The sequence below is a fragment of the Cupressus sempervirens genome, chromosome 1, assembly GCF_028749045.1.
Source record: "Cupressus sempervirens isolate cs-2001-9-10 chromosome 1, ASM2874904v1, whole genome shotgun sequence".
NCBI lineage: Eukaryota > Viridiplantae > Streptophyta > Pinopsida > Cupressales > Cupressaceae > Cupressus > Cupressus sempervirens.
The window spans coordinates 857,652,049-857,666,270 of record NC_143118.1 but is presented as its reverse complement, the minus strand read 5'-3'; the positions used below and the strand labels follow the sequence as shown (position 1 = coordinate 857,666,270).

The window sequence follows — 14,222 nt, the reverse complement described above, 5'->3', positions numbered from 1 at the left end:
GCATGTCTTTAGTAGATTTCTCCACAAGTGGTTTAGCTACTTCAGCATACTTATTGTGATTTTCATCAACCACAACTTGAGAAACTAGCTTAGCTTTCTTATTCTTTGAAATCATTGGCTTGGTCACCTGTCTGTCGAACTCCTCTGGTGGGATTTCTTCTTTCTTTCTCTTCTGTGTAATAGTACTCAACCATGGAGGGAGACTGAAAGAAGATGCATACGTCGAATTCAAAGAAGTTTTCACTACTGGATACATCTCAACAATCTTTGCAAATTTTTGTAGTGAGTTTCACACAACTTTGACATCAAGCTCACCGGTTTCTCAACAACCATTATGATCCTTCGATATGTGTTGGCTGCCTTTGAAGTTTCCTTAATAGAAATTTCCTTTTTACTTTGCAGTTCGTCAAGTGAACACTTCCATCTTGCAAATGTATTTATTATACTGAGATTGAAATCAGCCGCTTCAAGCTACTAGTGAATTGCTTCAGTGAAGTCCGTAAGAATATCTTCTTCTTTCTTGAGTTCTCCGTTCTCAGTGATTACTCCACATGACAACTTTCTGTGGCATTCGCTGATCATGTGTTCTTGCTCACCAATCTTCAACACTGCTGCCTCTGCATCCTTCATGAGTTGTTGCAAAACTTGTTCCTTGTTAATCAGTTGATGCTTGTTCTCTTTTGTTGTAAAGATTTCTTTTGCATATCATGGGCAAGAGCCCCTATAGCACCTACTAAAGTAATATTGTAATATTTAGTATAATGGTGATGTAACTTTGTTTTAAGTTAGTTTAGGCACTTTCTATCCTGTCTTTTGTTCTCAAGCATTTCCGAGAAAGATCATATTTTAATTTCTTATTTATGGAGTATTCCTCTCCTTTGTTTAGTATTGAATATCAATTGATTATCATTTCATGGTAGTAGAGCAAAGGTTGGTTTTTGCCATTGGTGATTTTTTTTTATATTGAAAAAGTATAATGAACAACAGAGAGCTATTACAGTATGAAATAGCCACAAAATATAAGACCAGTCCTCACCAAGAAAATGGAGGGAGGTGCCTTAAACATCTAGGGGCTTAGGCCATAAGGTACTGTATATTTTTTACATGATTAGTTCATACAGCTATACATTCAAAATACCACCCTAATCAAGAAATAACAGAACCTAAGATCTCTGGTAACCAAGACCCGGCTGAAAAGTATTATCAACAGGTGCTATTGCTGGGGCAAAAATTGTGTTTGCCCCTCTTTCACTCATGCTCTTTGTGTAATGATGTCTGTAATTAGTAACTTTTCCATCAGAATGCAGAGGACAACTCTCCAAAAGACTGCTAAGCTCATCAATCTCTGCTTGTGTAAGAAAACTTTGAAACTTCTCAATATACTGTGCTGCCTTAACTTCATCTTTATATATCTGCAGAACTCCATCGTGCATCAGCTTCATGAATCTAGACTTTGGAATATCCAAGCAAAAAGATACCCGAGACATTATGTAGAAATGTATGAGTGTAAGTTTAAACTCAGTAGGACACCTTCTGACATTTTGAAATATCTCCTTGTTCCTTTCCTTCCAAAGAAACCACAATATTTCACCAGTAAGAGCAAACCAAAATTTGTTAAAAAACAAGTGAAAAGATTTAACATAATCGGCCAAGATTTCACACCATGAAAAGCCAATACTACTCTTCCAATCAATTGGAGACCCAAAGAAAATGGCCCAAATTTTCTTAGCATATATACACTCAAAGCAGACATGCTCAAAACTCTCAGGTTTATTACACAACCTGCAAATCACAAACTCAACATTAATGGAAGACAGAACTGACCTGATAGCAAACTTTTTAATCAATAACAACCATCTAAAATGAATATCCTTAGGCTCACAAGGACCCTTCCAAAAATAATCAAAGAAAAAATGCTAGTTTGAGAAAGCACATTCAAGACCCCAACATTTAGCTATATGCAGGAATACAGAGTGATCACTTCTAAACATTCCATAAATCTGCTTGGTAGAGGTACTTTCAATAACTGTACCATCCTTCCATTTTGTATTTTTGATAAAAGTATCACCATTCATGATTTTCCCAACATTCTCCTTATTAATCACTTTAGATAGAAGAGTATGTCTTCTTTTGAGATTTGCAGATACCATACTTGTTGGAGATTTCATCCCATGACCCGAGCTTATTATTAATTAGTAAATCACTAATTAGAGAAATGTCTTTATCATTCCATTTCTTTGCAGAACAACTTTGAGTAAGAGCAAGAGGTTTATTATTCAAATATAATCCCCACCAAATTGATCTGTCAACAACAATATATTTAGGAGGACCCTGAGTGGCATTCCTACAGGAGATGAACTCCCTCACTTCTCACCATGTAGACCAAAGAGAATTGAACACTTTAGACCCTAAAATCTTCATCTTAAAATCCCCCATAATAATATCCCAAAACGGAATGTTAGCCCACTGTTTACATTTTTTAATTACCGACTGACCAATATTATTTCTCACAAGAATCTTCCAATGCTCATTCTTTGAAAAAGCTTTATATATCCATTTAGCTGCAAGAGCAGTCCCCTGGACTCTAATATCTTTTAGCTTTAGGCTCCCAAATTGTTTGGGAAGGCAACACCACTCGCATTTAACACAATGTCTTCTTTTGGATCCCAACCATCTAACCACGAGAAGTCTCTAAGAATTTTTCAAGCATACCAAACTGAGACTTAGTCAACAGCCAGGTCAAAGCAAAGTATATAGGATGAGAAGAAAGGACTTTCTGCACAACTTGTCCTCTCCCAGCCAAAGAAAGGGAGTGAGTTTGCCACCTAATATGTTTTCTATTAATCTTGCTGAAAATCCACTCCCACATATCAGAAAAAGAAGGCTCCAGAGAAAATGTAATACCCAAATATCTGGTAATGGTTTTCGGCCCAGTCTATTTCCAATCCATCTTGAGTAACTGACTAGGAGGCAACTCCTTCCATCCAAGAACAAAAGACTTGTCAGGTGCCACTTTGGCTCCATACACTAAGCAGAAGAAATTAAGTCTGTTGAGAGCCAAAGAGAAGTTGTCCTTGGACAATTCCAAATAAAGAGTAGTATCATCTGCAAACTGAGCATTAATCAATTCCACTGAGCTGGGGAGAGTAATGCCCTTAATAGGAGGTCCCAAAGAGGAGTCTCATAGGGTGCAGTTGAACTCTTGTAATTCTGTAATCAACAGGTTGTATGTTCAGTAGATTTTTCCACAAGTGGTTTAGCTACTTCAGCATACTTATTGTTATTTTCGTCAACCACAACTCGAGAAACTGACTTGGCTTTCTTATTTTTTGAAATCGTTGGCTTGGTCACCTATTTGTCGGACTCCTCTGGTGGGGTTTCTTCTTTCTTTCTCTTCTGCGTAATAGTACTTAACCATGGAGGGAGATTGAAAGAAGATGCATACGTCGAATTCAAAGAAGTTTTCACTATTGAATACATCTCAACAATCTTTGCAAATTTCTGTAATTAGTTCCACACAACTTCAGCATCAAGCTCACCAGTTACTCAACAACCATTATGATCCTTCGATATGTGTTGGCTGCCTCTGAAGTTCCTTAATAGAAATTTCCTTTTTACTTTGCAGTTTGTCAAGTGAACACTTACATTTTGCAAATGTATTCATTACACTGAGATTGAAATCATCCGCTTCAAGCTGCTAGTGAATTGCTTCAGTGAAGTCCGTAAGAATATCTTCTTCTTTCTTAGTTCTCCATTCTTAGTGATTACTCCACATGACAACTTTCTGTAGCATTCCCTAATCATGTGTTCTTGCTCACCAATCTTCAACACTGCTGCCTCTGCATCCTTCATGAGTTGTTGCAGAACTTGTTCCCTGTTAATCAGCAGATGCTTGTTCTCTTCTGTTGTTTTTTTTTTTTTTGCATATCATGGGCAAGAGCTCCTATAGCACCTACTAAAGTAATATTGTAATATTTAGTATAATGGTTATGTAACTTTGTTTTAAGTTAGTTTAGTAACTTCCTATTCTGTCTTTCGTTCTCAAACATTTCCGAGATAGAAAGATCATATCTTAATTTCTTATTTAAGGAGTATTCCTCTCCTTTGTTTAGTATTGAATATCAATTGATTATCGTTTCATGGTAGCAGAGCAAAGGTTGGTTTTTGCCATTGGTGAATTTTTCCAAATAAACTTGTGGTTTAATTATCTAAAAGTTTCGAGAAAATTTCTAGAAGTGATTTGGCTGATTTTTTGAAACAAAAAGCATGGGTTTTTTTTGGTGGATTTTTTTATAGAGTAACATTTGTGATTTTCCTTGAACATCTGGTCAAGAAAATTTCAGAAGACTTTTTCACTTTTTTAAAAATAAAATCAAGGATTTTCAATATTTGACAATTTTGTAAACAAAAATTCTGGTTTCTGCAGATTTTTTTACAAAGTTTTGTAAGATCTACAAGGGTTCTCAGTTATTGTGATTGAGGGTTGTTGGCTTTTCTGATTTTTTGCACTTCTATTCTAGCAAAACATGATTTTTTTTGATTTAAGAGGGTTTTGCATGGTGGGTTTTGAGTGATTTTTTCCCCCAAAATCAGTGAGGGTTTTTGCATGATTTTTTCCTCAAAAAGTTGTGGAGGGTTCTTCCATGATTTAAAAAAAGAAGAAGGTTTTCTCTTGCTGTTTTTTAACGTTTTTTTTGACAAGATTGTGGGTTTCTACAATGTGATTGGTTGTTGATGTTTGTTTTGACAAAATCATGCATGCCTTCAGCATCGTATATGGGGTTTTGCCGATTTTTCCACAAAATTGCAGTACTGCTGTCCATCATCTTCGTTTGACAAATTTTAGCAAGATGTGGTTTCAGAGTTGCTTGCTGATTTTTTATCAACAAAAATTGAAGTTTTTTGAAGTTGATCTTGGTTTCCGTGTCTTTAGATAAAGGGGGGATGGCTAGGTTACCCATTATTAAGGTTGGAAGTCACTTAGCTTGCTCTTGTTCTTGTTCTTGGTGATATGAGAAAGTTTTGTAGAAAATAGTTGGCTGATTATAAGTCCAACCATGGAGGGTCTTAGAAGCAGGGACATGTTGCAAAATGTTCTCAAGGGAAGAAATGCGGCCAAAACAACTCATAGATCATATCAAGTTTACGGTAGGTAGTAGAATGACAATTAAGGAAGGGTTTTACAGTAATATTGTAATATTTAGTATAATGGTCACGTGAGTAAACTTTTTAAAATCAGTCAGTTTAGTAACTGTCTACTCTATCTTTAGTTCTTGATCATTTCCTTAAGTTCTTGTAATTTCTTCTGTAAGGAGTATTCCTCTCCTTTGTTTATTATTCAATATCAATCGATTATCATTTCACCCCCTTTGTGTTAGTAAAAGAAAAACAATTCTTTTTCATCACTGATAAATCTGAATAAAGCTACTCTGTATGTAAAGAGTAGTGCTTAGTAGAATAATACTTTTTCTCTTCTTTGGAAGAACACGTGATAAAAATTGTATTGTGTATATCTTATTTTTATTACTCTGTCAGGGTATCTAATATGTTAGGGCTCATTGGTTTTAATAGCCAGAAACAAAGTAGCTCACTTTGGGGTTGGGTTAATTTGTCAGTTTACTGGCATACGATACTTATTTGTTCTTAATAGAATTAAACTTTTTATCTGGTTCAAATCACTTGGTATCTATCATATCGTTTTGCAGATTTGGTTGCTTGCTTGTTAGAATGCCAAATGGGATAGTCCATTATCCAACAACATTCTAGGTGAATTGAGGAACAAGAAATGTTTTTTTCCCCTCAAATTTGTAAACATGCAAGTACTGGCTGTTTAGGACAGACAAATTTGCCGTGAATGTGTGATTGCCTCAGCAATTGCAAATATAAAATACCAGTTTATGTCTATCATGAACATTGCTATATATTGTGGATAATGGTTAGAACTCCTCAACAAATGGTAAGATGCTGCTGCAATTACATTAGTACCATGGTGATTTCGTAATCTTGCAAGTACCAAATTCACTATTGCCCAGACAACAACTTGACTTTTGATGCTTGTAGTGAGTGGAGGACCATGCCTTTGATTAGAAGAAAGAGGTTAGGATTACATTAATGCTTCTTGGAAGTTCTGGAGAAGTGTAAGACACCATTATTGTATTACGGAAGTAATTGGTAAATACTTGCTTGTTATTAATAGAGATGGAGAGGTCTATATATACAAAAGAATAAAGCGATGTTTCCTTGCAAAACTATAAAAAAGAATAAAAATATTCTATTCTAACAGATAAAGCTGAAAAAGAGAAAGCTAATTAAAGCTAACTAGATATTTACAATAGATTACCATTAACTAATAATAGACAATTATCTATTATTGTAATACCCTCCCTTAATCGTTAATCTATCTAGAACACCAAGCTGTTTGCTGAACTTGACAAACTTATCAGGTTCAAGAGGTTTGGCGAGAATGTCTGCAGTGTAATCTGTGGTAGGAACATATTGCAAATCTATAGTCCCGTCTTCAACCAGCTGTCATATGTAATGACAGTAAACATCCACATGTTTGGTTCGTTCATGGAAGACTGGATTTCGTGCTAACTTGATAACGCCTTCGTTATCGACAAACAGAGTAGTCAGTCCTGCTGGTGACATTTGCATATCCCCAAGCATTCGACAAAGCCAAACAGCTTTACATCCTGCCTTAACAGCTCCTCTGTATTCAACCTATGTAGAGTAGAGAGAAATTGCCCGCTGCTTCTTACTGGTCCATGTGACTACATTGGATCCCAAACTAAACACATATGCAGAAGTTGACTTTTTATTATCAATAGAGCTTGCCCAATTTGAATGTGTGAACCCACCGAGTTTAGGATTAGAATTTTGAGAGTACAAAAGTCCATAATTTGAAGTGCCTTTCACATAACGAAGCACACACTTTGCTGCCATCCAATGATCAGCCTTAGGAGCTGTCGTAAAGCGTGAAATATAGTGGACTGCAAAGCTGATATCAGGCCTAGTAGTAGAGAGGTAGATGAGGCTGCCTACTAGTTGCTTGTATGTAGTGTCATCAATGGAAGGAAAATCAGACTTTGCTGATAACTTGAGACCTTTCTTCATAAGTGTAGATACAGGCTTGCAATCCTGCATACGAAATTTTTCTAACAGGGCCCTGGCATATTTGGAGTGAGAGATGAATATACTAAAAGATTGTTGCCAAACTTCAACACCTAGGCAATGATGCATGAGCTCAAGGTCAGTCATATTAAAAGATTGGCATAAATTTTGTTTGATTCCTTGAATCAAAGATGCCAAACTGCCAGCGATGATCAAATCATCCACATAAATAACCAGAAGGATGATGTCACTGTCAGTAGTCTTGATGTGCAGATTTGAGTCTGAAGAACTCCTCTTAAAGCCTTGATCATTGAGGTACATATCAATTTTTATGTACCATGCCCGAGGAGCCTGCTTCAAGCTACAGAGGGCTTTTACCAATCTGAAAACCTAGTGGTCTTTACTAGCAACTCTGAAACCAGGAGGCTGCGTCATATAGACCTCTTCATGGAGATCACTATTCAGGAAAGCACTTTTGACATCCATCTGATGAACCTTCTAGCCAAACTGTGTTGCCATGGCTAGGACTAATTTGATGGTGCTCATCTTTGCAGTAGGAGCAAAGGTCTCCTCATAATCAATGCCCTGACACTGAGAAAAGCCCTTCGCCACTAAACGAGCTTTGTACTTGTCCAAAGTACCATTTGTAACATCCGGTTTTCTCGGGTCTAATTTAATAACTAACATATTCAAAGAAAATACAGTTATAACTTCAATTTCATAGGAAGACAGTTACATCATTCATGTTCATGTGAATAAGATTTACCGTTAAAATTAGTTAGACAAAATTTCTTAGCTAAAAACTTAAAACACCATCAAATGAAATTACTACAGAAATTAAAAAAACCACATACCTTAGAATTTGAGATCGAAATCAAAACTAGGGATGCTTCTGCAATCACCTGGGTTAGTCCACAATACCAATTTAACAATATCACATGACGACTATCAATTAAAAATCACTAAATTTAAAATTAGGGCATCACATACCACTGTATCAATTAGGGCATTTTTTACCATTAGTTCATTTAGGGCTTTTGATATTGCTATATCACTTAGGGCTTTCAATACTATTGATTCAAATAAGGCTTCTACTACCACGGATTCAATTAGGGCTTCCGCTACCATGGAATCAATTAGGGCTTCTGCTTCCACGGAATCAATTAGGGCTTCCGCTACCACAGAATCAATTTAGGGCTTCCGCTACCACGGAATCAATTAGGGCTTCTAAGCCCACTACATCACTTAGGGTTCTAGTCATCTCTTAATCAATTTGGGCTTAAGGTTCCTTTCCTTCCGATTGCTTAATTGTGACAGTATCTTAAGATTTGAATTATACTTATATTTGATATCCATATAAATGAAAAACAATCCATGAATCTATATCTTGTATCTAAGTGTAAATAATGGTAACAATAAATTAACTCAATTTAATCTTACCTCCTCATAAATAAAAATGATAATACCTGTTTCTGATAAACAATTGAATGCATAGCTTATCTTTGTCTGACGCATGTTAGACATTTTGATTAGAGGTGAAACATTGTCAGGGGCTTAACCACCCAACCTTGGACCACAACTTGTCCCCACTCGATCTCTAACGAGAAAGGCCCTCCCTACCTAGAATAGATAGGACTCATCTTGCCATCCACTAGGCTTCTTGGCAATAAACTCACCATACGACTAGGCAACAGAGGATCACAATAATAGGAATATACATGAGCTATTAATTAATTCATATTAAAAATAATAAACGTTGTTTTGTCACATTTGATACTGCTTCATATTATTGATGATTACTTTCTCTCACCTCATCACCCATCTCCTTGGCTACACAGTCGGGTGAATCCCAGGTATTCGAAATTCTCAGAGCAGACAACTCCAGCATTTCACAATCTGTGATTACATAATTATGTTCTTTAAAGATTTCAAAATTGAATGTTTAATTAATTAAATCATAACTGAATTCTCTTCCGCGTTCTTGCAGAGTAACTCCACCTCTTCACCATTTCATGGCTTTTCTGCTGGTGAATTCCTTGGTGTTAATAGTATTTTGAATTTGTTCGGAAAATTGTGATAGCATGTGCATTGATGTTGATTTAAAATCAATCAAGTTTTTTAAACAATTGCCATTTGAATTTATAAATGATGTATATTCATAGTTACTCGATTAACGATCTTTGATGCACTTTAGAAAACCAACAACTAGTTTTCTATATTAATCACAAACTACTATGCCTAACCGGCTATTGATGAATACTAAATCAGAAAAGAAAAGAGATGGAACATTTTTTTTAAAAAGATATTCTGTTCACCATTATGAGATATGATTGGATGTATCTGGATCTAAATTGAGATGATTTATGTTTACATAATTGACAGAGTTCCACAACAAAGATTTCATTATATGTAGTAGAATGCATATATATATATATATATATATATATATATATATCTACCTATCATCCTTTGCTTTGAAATGGATTTAATAGACATCATGACATGGAATCGGTATCACTAACACCTTACTGTTGTTGTTATAATATGGAAAGAGAAAAACAGAGAACCGGCGGAGTATAGAATATATATAAATTCTGTTTGTTATGCATCAAAATAGGCAATAAAAGAAAATGAAACAAGATACAACAGGTGCCTTATGTGACTCCTCTAAATAATTCTGAATGGCTTGCGCTTGGAAAAGACTTTGATTTCGGAACTGAGACCCGCAGCAAGTGTGATGAGGAAAAGTTCAGGCAAATAAAGAATTCAAATCTGATTTGTGACACCTCTAACACAATTCGGTTGCTTTGTTGTTCTGTTGTTGGGAGAAGACTTCTATTCCAAGAACTGCAGCCAGAGATATGATGGAAATCGAATACGGATGAATGAGCAGTAATATAATTTAATATCGTTCTTAGTTATCTTGAGAACCTTCGATTGCAAGGAGACCGTAATGGAATAAGAATGAGAAGATTGGGCTGTAATACGATATGAGACTCTATAAAAAGAAGAGCTTGACTTTACAACTTCTTGCAATTACAAGAATCCATTCGAATTCCCAAGAAGTCTATATGAATTCAAGACATAAATTCAATTAAACATGCCAAATAATAATCGATTAAAAGCAAGATTAATAAAAAGAAGAGAATAGAATTGGAAGATTAAAATTCGAAAATTATAATAATACAATTATTATAATTCAAACATTATTATAATCTTATTTGTAACATTACTTATTAATTATTAAATTATAATGGTACCAAATTATTTTATATATTAAATGCATGTATATAAATTATTATTAAAATAATAAGACAAAAGATAAATTAAAATCCTTTAAGATACATTTTATATTTTAACTCAATTATTTTAATTAAATTAATTATTAAATAACTCATGTGGGTCCCACAGATGTATTTTGTTCCAAGTCGCTAGATCCTGTACCCCTCTGCTCAGTGATGGTGACGCTCCTGCCTAATTCTTTTCTGACAATGCTTCCACCCCACTGACACGCTCCTTGCAAGAAAATTCTCCACTTTTAAATTATTTTATCATTTTAAATAATCACAATTGTTAACCATCTTCTTAAATTCAAGAATTCGTGATTAACGATAAATGAACATTTCATCTTCACTTGAAATCATAACGACTAACTATCTTACTATTTCGCCAGATTATAACAAATTAAACTGCCAACTGACTTTATGTGAACCTCAACGGCTATATTTCAAATTAGGTAAAAAATTGGGATGTAACACCATTTGATTTGTATTTAATTTTGTAAACCCATTTGCAGCCAATGGGTTTCTTCCCTGGTGGAAGATCATAAAGGACCCAGGTGTTGTTCTTCAGTAGGGTTTGGTGTTCAGATTGCATGGCTTGTTCCCACTCCAGAATTCCTTTAGCCTCAGAATATGTTTGAGGTTCAAAGACATTGTGAATGTTGGCCATGAGAGAAAAGTTAATAGAATCTATAGTTTTGCGCTTTTTCCGAGCAGTTTTCCCATCAATGAGCTCATCATCACAAAGATTAGCAAGTGTCTTAGTCCACCACTTAGGCCGGAGAGGAGAATGACCAACATGAGTACTAGGAGATGCATGATGATCAAGTTCCTCATCAGAAGAATCTAGATCAAACTTAGGTGAAGCGTCTACAAAGCTAGGTGATCCTACAAGAGAAGCTGGAGGTGTCTGTACAGGTATCATTGGTATAACTGGAGCTGTAGGAGCTACTAGAGCTCTCCCATCAGGTGGACCTAATGGAAGTCGAACTCCCAAATCATGAGCCTACATAGGCTGGTCTGCTGGATCAGGAATAGGAGAAACATGCTTAAAAGGTCCTCACTGCTCATTAAAGACTACATCATGATTGTAGATGAGACGAGATGTCTCAACATCAATCAGGTGGTACGCTTTGTGAAGACTGCTATATCCAACAAGCATGAGTTTTTGACTCTTGGCATCCAACTTGGTGTGTGATGCATCAGGGATCCAAACAAAAGCAGGGAGCTAAAAACCTTCAAGTGACTAATTTTGGGCTTACGACTTGACTAGGCCTCTTCCGAAGTTTTACCTCTGACCGTCACTATGGGTGACCGGTTCAACTGCTTTTGCCCAAAATTGCTTCGGAACATGTCTGTGTTCGAGCATGGGTCTAGCCATCTCCGTGATTGATCTATTTCGACGTTCAACTACACTGTTATGTTGTGGCGTGTGGGGTGTGGTTAACTGGCGTTGGATGCCATGTGTATCCAAGAAGTTGCCAAAAACATTAGAACATAATTCCCCCCCATTGTCTGATCTAAGAGCAATAATAGATTTCCTAGACTCTTTTTCAACTAAAGGATTAAACTTCTGAAATATAGGAAATTCATTTGATTTCTTTTTAAGGAAATACACCCACATTTTTCTACTGAAATCATCAACAAACAATAGAAAATACCTGGACCCAAGAACAGAAGGAGTGACCATAGGGCTGCAAATATCGGCATGTACAAGTTGTAGTACTTGAGAAGCTCGCCATGAGTTGCCACTCGTGAAAGGTGTGCGATGTTGCTTCCTAGGTTGGCATGCGTCACAAACTCCAAGCTTTTGAGTGTGAATCTCTAGCAATCCAAGAATGAGCTCATCTTGAGCAAACTGTGAGAGATAATGCACATTTAAGTGCCCATATCGTTGATGCCAGAGTGTGCTGACAGAAGACCGTCAAGTAGCCATAGCTAAGTCCTGAGAATCACTAGAATTAGTAAGTCTGAAAAGACCATGATCCTCAAGACCAACTGCAACAGTAGACTTAGTCGCCCGATCAGTGATGGTGCACTGATGTGAATTGAAGGTGACTGCCAAGTGTGGAGAGTGTCGCAGCAATTGACTGATTGAGGGTAGATTTAGTTCCATCCCTTGAATGTAGTACACATTAAGGAATATGAGATTCCTCCTAGCATATTGAATTTGAATGTTGCTTTTACTGACAACTGTGTACTCTTCTTTGCCACCAAAAATAATAGTTTGAATAAGGCTGGTAGTCAGTAAACCAGTCTTTGCGGTGAGTGAAATGACGAGAGGCACCTGAATCAATGTACCAGGCAGATGACTTTACATGATCTGCAGGTCTTTAAGCCATGTAGTCGTAAAAGGCAGATTTCGCCTACTCAGTGTGCTCTGCACTGTTCGCTTTGGGCTGCGAACTTGATTGCTAAGATTGTGCAATGAAGCATTTCTAACATTCAACCTTCATGTGTCCAAACTTGTGGTAGTAGTTGCATTGAATGTTCTTCTTTCGAGAACCATCTGATGCTGGAGCATAAGACTTCTGCTGAGATGGCTGCTGAAACTTGCCTTTATCGTTTTGAAAGGATTTTGCAGCAAAGGCTCACTCTGTGGAGGTGGAACTGGAGCTGCTACTGAATTGTTGTTTCCACTGATTTTGCTAAAGTAGTAGGTTGCAGAGATCAGTGAACTTCAAATCAACACCAGAAGATGTGATGTTGAAGTTTTGATAAAATGCTCATAGGATTTTGGTAAACTTCGAAGAGATAACCACAATATCCCCTTCCTCCATCTTGCGACCAATGGCAAGTAACTAATCACGGATTTCCTGAATCCGATTTAGGTGTTCCTGAAGCGAGGTGCCCTCATCCATGACAATAGAAAACATAGTGTTTTTTAGCTCATGAAGACCTTTGAGATGTGTCTAGATCTCGGCAACTGTCTTGCCAAAGGGAATCTGAGAAAGCTGATCATCAGCCACGGATAATTTGAGAAGTATCACTGCCTCTCGATTATTCAGATGCCATGTATCTTAATCAGGACCAGGAGAAGTCAGACACTTTGTAACACCCAAAACAAGTTGATCGATGTTTCGATATTCAAAAATTGTGATAATCCGTTGCTTCCAAGTCCCATAATTTCGACCATTGAATTTGGAGTTGTGCTCAAGAAGAATGTTTATCAGAGATGCCATGGCACGTTTTTCAATGAAAAACCGTGAAAATATGTGAAGACACATGCTTCGAGACAAAAAATGGAAGACCCAAAAAATTCGGAGAGTGACCCAGAAAAAGAGCTTGAAAATCCTAGAAGGAATATGTTGTCATTTTCTGGATCCGTTGCCTCAAAAATTGAGGAACAAAAAATGAGGAACCCAGAAAAATCAGATGACAACCCAGTTGAGCTCTTGAAAAATGCAGCCAAAATATGTGATCAAATTTTTTTTTGAGCCCAAAAATTAGGGTTTCAAAGAAAACCTTAGCTGGCAGCCATTAATGGTCGAAATTGCAGAAAAAAAGTATTTTATAGGTAGAAAAATGGCTGATTTTATTCAAAACAGAGGCATTTTGGCTGAGACAGCAGAGAGGATGAGGAAACAACACCAAAAATGCCCCAAGAAATCACTCATTTGCAGATTTTCGATATTTAGAAAAAATGACCAAGAAAAATATGCCTCTTTTTCAGATGAATTTGCAGATCTTTATCTTTGAAACCCTAGCCGTGACTAGGTATTACGAAGCACGTAAAAGACTTTAGAAAGAGTTTTGAAATTTTTTGGATCATATATTTTCGAAATTATAAAAAATTCAAAAAAAATTGAAGTCTAGGCTCTGATACCATAT

The 14,222-nt window shown here is 36.3% G+C and overlaps 1 protein-coding gene across 5 annotated transcripts in view; it reads left to right on the top strand.

The window, feature by feature from the left end:
* The window catches only part of LOC149580536 (uncharacterized), a 182,084-nt gene that overhangs the window by 7,516 nt on the left and 160,346 nt on the right, over positions 1 to 14,222 (top strand). The gene's annotated exons all lie outside the window — the stretch shown is intronic.